The 9,639-nt window shown below is 39.4% G+C and overlaps 1 long non-coding RNA gene across 1 annotated transcript; it reads right to left on the bottom strand.

Moving 5' to 3' along the window:
- Positions 1-4,766: 4,766 nt before the first annotated feature.
- LOC141633434 (uncharacterized) lies at positions 4,767-5,184 on the bottom strand. Its single transcript, XR_012538201.1, has 3 exons — positions 5,105-5,184; positions 4,918-4,964; positions 4,767-4,807 (listed from the first exon to the last, which is right to left on the bottom strand). It is a non-coding gene; the product is annotated as an uncharacterized LOC141633434 (long non-coding RNA).
- Positions 5,185-9,639: the final 4,455 nt, after the last annotated feature.

Genomic DNA, 9,639 nt, shown 5'->3' with positions numbered 1-9,639 from the left:
TGATGGGCTTGACAAACAAAGACATTATGCTATCTACTCTAGTAATGGCTGGAAGGTAATAACTACCTGCGTAGGCGCCGGCACTACGACCTGTAATTAAGATGCGTAGTAGTAAAGAAGGATTGTTAGAAAGAGTTACTTATACTTTCCATATTCAATGAGATTTATAGTTTCTTATATAGAGTAGTCAATATATTTTTATCAGTGACAGTAGTAGTATTCACTTATGCTCTCGTTAACAGGCACCTGAAAACAGTGGTCTCTAGTGACACTGTTTTCCGGGGGATCTTATGTTCATCGCAAGTACAACAGCCACAGCGAAAACGAAAACAGATGTCAATTTATATTGTATTTTTAGAAGATATATTAGACTACACACAATGTTGTAGGAATACCTCTTCTGATCTAAAGTATCTTTCGTTGATATACGTAGCACATACTAACCAACAACAATTCTATTTTTTTTTTTTGGTTCAAGTCTTTAATTTATATCAGGAGCGTGGATTTAATCATTAGTCAATCGATCTGTTAAATATAGATGCATTGCTTTGTTCATTTACATTTAAATATGCAAACATGAATTGCTAATAGGATAGCACCCAACCTAAGCACGGTATTCTCAAGCGCAGATGTCATGTGTATTTTTTTTCTTCTAGAATGTTATGGTGTAACAATCTTGTAAATAACAAAAATGCGTGCAAAAGTAGGTAACTACATCTGTTATTTTTTTTCTAGTATAGCATTCTGTAACACCTTATATTAACTTTGATTAACTATATATGCTGGTAGCTAGCATGAAGCATTCAGCATGTCTAGTTCAGACCGCACTCTGTTATCTGTATGTGTTTATCTGAAGTACTTAAGACACTTTGTGGGGGCAACTCAAATGGAGTGGGTGAGACTCCTTAATGTTGCCCAGTTTTGTTTTAATGTTTAAACGAGCTCTTCTTCCAACAATAGCCCGTTTGAGCTTGTTACAGGTCAACAACCATTATTGCCTCCCACAGTTGCAGATACCTATGGAGGCCGGACAAAGAAAGCTCACAAATATGTTAAAGAATGGAACGTTAATGTCGAGATTGCTCGAGCTTACTTGGAGAAAGCGTCTCGCCGCATGAAGAAGTGGGCAGATCAGAATCGGGGACCAAGGGAGTTCAAAGTAGGCGACATGGTCATGGTGAAGCTGAACAAAGAGCAAATGAGATTCCTCCGAGGACGGGACAAGCGACTAGTGCGAAAGTACGAAGGCCCATCCAAGTGATCAAGCGGATTGGGGAAATAGCATACAAGCTTGATCGCTCTGCCTAGATGAAGTGTCACCCTGTCTTTCATGTGAGCTGTCAGAAGCCTTACCATCTAGATCCTGAAGATCCCACCCGCAACAAGAGCAACCGCGCCAACATCCGTTCCAATCAACTTTCAGCGACATCAGCCGACTTAACCAGCCATGCAGAGTTTCAAGCGTTGTCGAGGACGGCAACAAATTAGGTGGGGGAGAGTGTAATGAGCCGCAGTTGTAGCGCACAATCCCTAAAAATTGCGCACGCGGTCCTTCCACTTCGAACCCTTAGATTTCTTATTTGTACTCATGTATTTGCATTTTTGTTTTTAGTTTCATTTAGTACTCCAAGACTAATTCCTGCGTGTCGAATCTTGGAGTCTCGTTTTTAGTTTAAGATATGTTTTTAGGCGTTTAGAAAACATATCGCTATTCTGCACAATCAATGTATCCTGCTACCAGGACCAAACTATCAAATTTGCCTCTATGAGAGGTGCTAGTCAATTTAACCGCTTCTCATCCAAAAGCTTGATATTGCTTGTGTTCTTGCTTTCAATAATCGTATTGCTTACTTTTATTGCTTTTGTGTGCCGGACTTGATAATCGCGACTAGGATTCCTGACACACGCCAACCGAGATCGATTGCGAATGCACTAGTGATCCTTCACTAGTGCTTGACGCTCTCGCTTGCATTCTTGTCATGTGCTAGACAAGGGTGCGCGCCACGTTCCGGCTTAAAGTCCTGGACCGTGACACATAGGTAACGCATGTGGTTATATTACAAAGCATCCTATATAGTATGCAGTCTGTCAAATGAAGTAATGTATATAGTGAATACCCGTGGTAAGGCTGAGGAAGAACTGGGAGTATCCTGGACAAGCACATCTATGGCTCCTTGTATTATAAGAGGCTCTACCATTGTCTGTGGCAGAGAGTATAAAGTTAATAGACCAGTACATATATATATATATATATATATATATATATATATATATATATATATATATATATATATATATATATATATATATATATATATATATAGGGTCGGGTCACGTGCGAACTAAAGTTCGATCATTTAACCGTATTTAACTAATATAGACCATTGGATAAATCACATGAAAGGTCTTGATCTTGATTAATTCTCAAAACAAACGTAATACAACTACATCTCTCTAAAAAACCCTCTCTAAAAACCTAGCCTCCATTATTATTCGGGGGCTTCCATCGATCATCCATCGATGGTAAGCCCCACAAAAGCTTTCTTAAACAACTAATATTATGCAGATCTATCTTATTTTCAATAATAGTCTCCCTTTTGGTGAGATATGTTGTTCCGTCCCTTCTTTCGGGGTTTTTCCATTTTTTCGTGGGATTGTTATCAATATAATAAGTTTTGATCGACGGGGAGATTATCAGATTTGTTTCGTGGATGAATACATCAAGACGGCTACACTGTTTCCCTCCATCAAGAAGGATGCAAAGACATCGATTATTCATAGATTCAAGAAATTTATGATTTTGGAGCGCGCGGCCATTACGATATTTAGATAGTTATTTTGAATGTATTTTTTACGTTAGCAATCTTGATTTTCCTTTGTCTATTTGTTATCTTCATTGTAACCTACGCCTAGTTGATTATTAATGAGATGACAATTTCAAAAAAAAAAAACAAACGTAATACATTCCCTCCCCCATATTCTCTCTCTTCCGTCTCCCACCTAGCAGGCCCCATCATGGCGCCAGCACGGGCCGGCGACACCGTGACAGTAACTCCTCCAGCGATCAGCCATCTCCGTCAACGCTAGATGCTTATTCCCTCTTTGCGATCCATCCATCCTTTCCCTTCTCTTTCTTTTCTTGGTCTCCAATCTGGTGCACCATCGTTGATCCCGTTGATTGCACATCCTAAGAAAACGCTGGCAACGTCTTTCTTTTTTCCTCCTTCACGTTTTTGTGATTCTATTTGGCGCGAAATCTTGTAGGAATGTGTTAATTCGGTCTGATTTTTGCAATTCTTCATTTTTTAGATCTATGGTTTAGATTACAACATCTTTTAAAACTTGAGATTTATGGTGATTGTGAAGGCGCGTCATCGAGCAATCAGTGGTGCGGTTTATGTTTGACAGATTATTGGACTGTGACAGAGAGAGGAGGGCGTTAGAGCGGTGGTTTGGTGGGACGACGTTGGCTAAGGGTTGGTGGTTGGGATGCGAAATGGAGGGTGAGGGGCTGGCGTTGTAATTGGTGGACGCGTTGGTGGCAGGCTGGTTGCGTGGAACTAGTGTGTGGTTGTGTATGGAAGAGGGTGGCGGTAAGTTAGTAAGGGGTGCATGTTGGTGGCTAGTGGTGGGTTGCTGTATTATGGTATAGTAAGAGGGTGGATACACAAAATACGAACCCGGATACACATGGTATTACTATTGGATACTCAAATCGATTTGCGTATCCGGTAGTACTACCATGTGTATCCGATAGTAATATCATGTGTATCCAAGGGAGCGAATACGAGATTATGGAGAACATGCTGTGGGGGCTTAATACTCCCCAAAGTTATGTCACTTTGTTTCATAGGGGTGCGCCATATTCGAAGAAGCAAGACATATTGCCCTCGACCTGTGTGGGGATGTTGATGAAAGAGCCTTTGACACACTGCGTGAAAGTTGGGAATGTTTGTGCATCCGCTAATTTAATAGAGAAATTCTCTTGTAAAACCATTTTACATGTAAACCAATAAATAAAAGCTAGCATAAGTAGTTATATATTATGAATATTTAAGTCTATTGACTACCGATTTAACACTAATACTTGTGTAAAACCGCCTTATATAAGTATTGTTGAATTAAATATGGGAGTTCAGGGTTTCTTCTTTTGTTGGTTGGTAGTTCTTTTGCTGGTTGGTATTGTTTTTACGCTTTCACGAGCTGTTTGGACCATGAGAATGTGTAGTTGTTACTTTGATTCATGTTATTCTTGTTGGTTGTTATACGCAAGGGTACTAAGGCTAGCAAAGTGGGAATGCTAGTTGGTATGCTAGTTGAATTGAAACAGTTCTCAGTTACTTTTACTTCTAGTTCTGATATGTCCATCTCTGCAATGGACATCTTATTAGTATGACAAAATGGGTGGTTGATTCACGTTCATGCTGAAAATTTCCTTATTTCCATCTGTTGTAATTTTGTAAATAGTAATAATTAAATAAGTTGAGAAGATGGAAAACCTTGATATCTCTGTGCAAAACGCGGTTTGAGTGAAGATAATCCAAGGCTAACAAAGAATGAGTTACCCATTTGCAAACTTTCTCACAAATAAATGTCACGAAAATCTTGGTAAGGTTTTAACATTAAACACCGACGACAAAGCATAGTTTCCACAAAACATTGAGGTTGGCAAACATTAGTTAACAGAAAAAACTCGAAAAGGAGGTAAAAAATTAGAGAGATACTTCAACAGCTTTTAGCATTATCGATATAAAAATTTACCTCCTCCGGAAAATATGTTCCTCTGGCCTTCTTAATCATCTGTTCCCTGAAATATCAGAGATTAATTTATTTTCACCATGCGCTTTAGTTTGTAACTGAGAAATAGTACACTATATATGAGTATATGTTACAGTATATGGTGAAATCCTAACTTACATGTCGCCTCCTTCGCAGTAGCTTGTCACTATGCATACGTAACAATCCTGTGGGCAGATCAAACGATAGTTCAGGCATTACTTTGTATAATAAAAGCCTAAAAACATCTCTGCAATGGACATATTACACGATACAAGAATAATACATGAGCATTTTGCATATTACAGAAATGGGCAAGACATCTTACCTTCTCCACCCATGCATCTTTATACTCCACCACATAAGGATTGCTTAGTTTTGCAATTATGCTCATCTGCATGAACAACTAACGATTAAACACAAACAACATTCAGTGAAAACTATCTCAGTGAATTTTACTAGGTACATTATCCGTCTATACGTATAGATGGATACCATTTACTAGTGTAATATGTCCATCTCTGCAATGGACATATTACACTGATAGACGGACACTATCGTTAAAGTTGCTAGTTACATTACACTGATAGACGGACACTATCCGTCTATATGTATAGATGGATACCATTTTCCCTCACAAAATACCCATTTGCTTGACACGGTTATATTCAGTGAAAACTATCTCAGTGAATTTTACTAGGTACATTAAGAAATTCACCCCTAAACCCCTTTTTCGTATTAAATTTAGGATACCCGTTCCCCTCGTTTGATCTCATTAAGTTATTAGATACAAACCTTTAGCATGCTAGATACTCTCATTAAAGTTGCTAGTTACATTTCTTTAAGTTGCTAGATACATACCTTTATGTAAGGATATCGCCCGCCTCCTTTAACCCAATTCCCCCTCGGAAAGCGTTCAACCTATTTTTTCGGATTTAGTTTTGTTTGCACCCCATTTTGATAATAAGGGAAATGGTTTAGTTTTGTTTTCACCTCGTTCCGATAATAAGGAAAAGAGTTTAAGTTTTATACTTATTTAATGTATAACTGATGTCCCTATTTCAACTTAAAAATGGTGATTGAATGCAAGCTGTCTACAACTATATTCTCCCAATCATCACTATCCAGTTCTTCGAAAAATTCAGGACTACAATTATTGTGGTTATCGCATTGCTAAGGTATCTCACATGCTATAAGATCAAATAGGTTCACTTTGAAATTAGAATTTCCGACATAAGTGAACACCATGAAGTATCCACAGCCTATCGAAAAACGGTCCATAAATTTTAGCAAGCTAAATAAGTGTATTTAACAAGGTAAAAGAGTGTATCTAGCTTGTTTGAGATGCGTATCTAGCAAGGTAAATGAGTGTATGTAGCTTGCTATAGATGTGTATCTAGCAAGGTAAATAAGTGTATTTAGCAATGTAAATGAGTTTATCTAAGAAGGTAAAAGAATGTATGTAGATTATTAGAGAAGTGTATCGAGTAAGGTAAACGAGTGTATCTAGCTTGTTTAAGTTGTGTATCTTAATTTTTAGCATTTTCCTAACAATTTAAGAATCGGGTCTTCAAGAAATTCAACAAATTTCTTGTCTTTTTACCAAATTAAAAATTTGGTTTCATAAATTTTAGCATGTTTTTTACCAATTTAAGAAACACATGCCAGCGATCAACATTAACATTATTCGGCGCCGCGATCAGCCATACCCCGTCAACAACATCTCCCGAAACTCAGACAAATATCTGTCAAGCCTCGAACCAGACCCACTGTCCATACCAACCACAACAACCACATTAACGGCCAAGACCACCGCCGCATCGATCACCAAAATACCTCATTTCCCAAGGGAAGTAAAACCTTCGCCAGATCTACGATTAAAACGATTCTCGGATTTAAAAATTACCGTCAGAATTTCGCCGGAGTTTGAGTGGTCATTCTTGTGCTAGAGTTGTCGTCGGCGTCATCTAAAGGTGGTGGTGATAGGTACGGATGAGGTAGAGGGAGGTTATGGTGTGAATGAAAGCCACGCTTGTATCGGAAGTACAGTTGGCCGATGTCGGAGCTGCGTTGGAGTGGCCGATGTCGGAGCTGTCGTCGGAGCAATGGAGCGGCCGACGTCAGAGGGTGGTGGTTGAGGAAGGTGGAAAGAGGGTAGTGGGCTCACTGTATTAGTATGACTGAAAGAGGGAAGGAGATAAGTCGTAATCACTGATAAACTATTGTTTTTATTTTTACAATTTGGGTTTTTTTATTTAGTTCGCACGGTTCGTACCGAACTTTAGGTTCGCACATGATCCTATTTCTATATATATATATATATATATATATATATATATATATATATATATATATAGTCCGTTACATCAATTGAGTTCCTTAGTCCTATTATGGGCCTTTGGATGAAGGAGATGGAGAGAGGAGATTGCATCTCAATGGAGGGCTAGAAATGAATCTAACTAATCTCTCTCCCTAAACATTCCTAATCTCCTCCTCATTCTAATTCATTGTTATCATTCATTCATTCATTCCTCTCTCATTCATTCATTCCAAAAACAAAACAAAACCTCTCATCCTCTCTTCCTCCCATCACAAAAAAAAAACCAAAAAAAAACCAGAACAAAAATTTCAAAATGAGAAATCTTCTTTTCCCTCTTCCTTCCTCCTCCGTCCTTTTCCCTCTTCCTTCATCCTCCTGCCGACCCCGCCGCTGGACACCGCACCACCGTCGTCCTCTACTGCACCACCGCATCTCCCCTCGCCACCATAACTCACCCCCACGCCAGCCAAACTGGGCTAAGATCTGACCACTGTCCTTCTCACCTGCCGCCCTTCTCAAACGACCTCCTCCAACCACCCTTATCACCTCCTGCTTCCGCGCATGAACCCACCACCACTACCAATAACCTTAAAAAATCAGATCCACATCTCCTTCATTTTACACCCCACGACCACCACCTTCTTTTCAGCCCACCAAACCCGATACGTCTTCGCCTATCTTGCCACCACCGCCACCTTCCACTACTACCGCCGCCTCTTCTTTCAAAACCCAAAAACAAACCCACCACCACCCCGACACAATAACAACAACACAAAACCGTCGTTGCCCTTCCCTGCCATCCACAACTGTCCTTTTCCCCTCTTTCAGATCTAAATTTCTCGATTTTTGAGTTTCGGTTTTTTTTTAAATCAGGTCTTCTTTGTTAGTTATTTCAGTTTCGGTTTTTGTTATTTATTTCATTTTTTTTTTCATTTTTGAATTTTGTTATATTGTCTTGTAAATTTTTGGTGAATTTTTGAATTACGTTTTTTGGTGAAATGTAAATTTGTATTAATAAGTAAGAACATTACACCAAGCACATTCTCATCATACAATAGTCAAGAGAAAATTAGACTAAGTCTAACTTTTGCAACCAAATCAAAGCTTTCCTATAACTCTTACAACTTCCTAAAGAGTCAATCTTCCCTTTTAAAACATTCTGAATCTTGCCCAGCACCGCCTGAGGATGCTGCACAACACCCTCAATTCTAGCAGAGTTTCTATTGAGCCAAATGAGATATACCAGGGTTGCAAAAGCAGCCATGACAACTTTCTTTTGTAGCAAAGACCTGCATCTCCAGTTTATGAGCCATATAACAAGATCTCTCTGACAGGTATACCCTAACCACTCTTGAAGTACCATCAAACACTTCTGACTGTAGGCACACTCAAAAAAGAGATGCTGCTGAGTCTCCTATTGTGCACCACAAAAATCACAAATCCCATCACTAATGATCCCAAACCGCAGAAGTCTATCCTTGGTCAACAATTTTTGATGCACATAAACCCAATTAATGAAACAAACCTTTGGTAAACAGAGTCTATTCCAAACATAAGGCATCCAACTGACCTGCAAATCATCCCTGAGCAGCCAGTCATACACCTCACTCAACACATAATCCTTTGATAACCAGCCATTAGAGAAGAAACCAGCCTGTAATAGCTCCTTACCTCTGCAAACTTGTCTCCAAGTCCAACTAGAATTAATAGTAGCCTTGTAATCCCACCAATTTGATTGTTTTATATAAATGTGATACACCCATTTCACCCACAAAGTGTCCTTTTCCTGAGAAATCCACCAGGTATATTTGCCAAGTACTGCCAGGTTCCAGAGAAGACTGTGTTTGATACCCAGCCCACCCTTATCACAAGGGAGGCATCAAGTATCCCAAGCAATTCCTGGTACCTTATGGAAGTCATCAGTGCCTGACCACAAATAGTTCATACATACTGCATCCACTCTACTGAGGACACCTTTAGGTATTAGAAAGATCCTAGACCAATAGCTGTGAAGTTGTGACAATATAGACCTTACCAAGACTAGTCTGCCTGCATAACTCAGTTTTTTTGCCCCCCAACTTCTTATCCTTGCCACAATTTTATCCACCAAAAGACTACATTCAACATTTGTGAGCCTCTTGTAGGATATGGGAATGGCAAGGTATCTAAAGGGGAACTGACCAAGCTTAAAACCAGAGAGCTGCAGAATTGCTTCAGTAGTCATAGGTGTTATTCCATGAAGATACATATCAGACTTGTCTTAATTCATGCGTAGGCCAGAGGCCTCAGAAAAGGAAAGGAAAGCTCTCATCAGGACTCTCACAGAGCCAAGGTCACCTCTGCAAAACAAGAGGAGATCATCTGCAAAAGCCAGATGACTCAACCCTAACTTCCTGCACATTGGATGAAATTTAAACTCTGGTCTTTGAGTAACCACACTGAGAATCCTGGTGAAATACTCAAGACAGAGGGTAAAGAGTAGGGGAGACTCAACCTTCATCAAGACCCTAGGAGAACAGGTCTTCCTGTTATAGAGTCTCACA

Source organism: Silene latifolia, chromosome Y (genome assembly GCF_048544455.1).
Source record: "Silene latifolia isolate original U9 population chromosome Y, ASM4854445v1, whole genome shotgun sequence".
Taxonomy (NCBI): domain Eukaryota; kingdom Viridiplantae; phylum Streptophyta; class Magnoliopsida; order Caryophyllales; family Caryophyllaceae; genus Silene; species Silene latifolia.
Note: the sequence above shows the minus strand (reverse complement) of the source record. Positions and strands in the feature narration are given on the sequence as shown.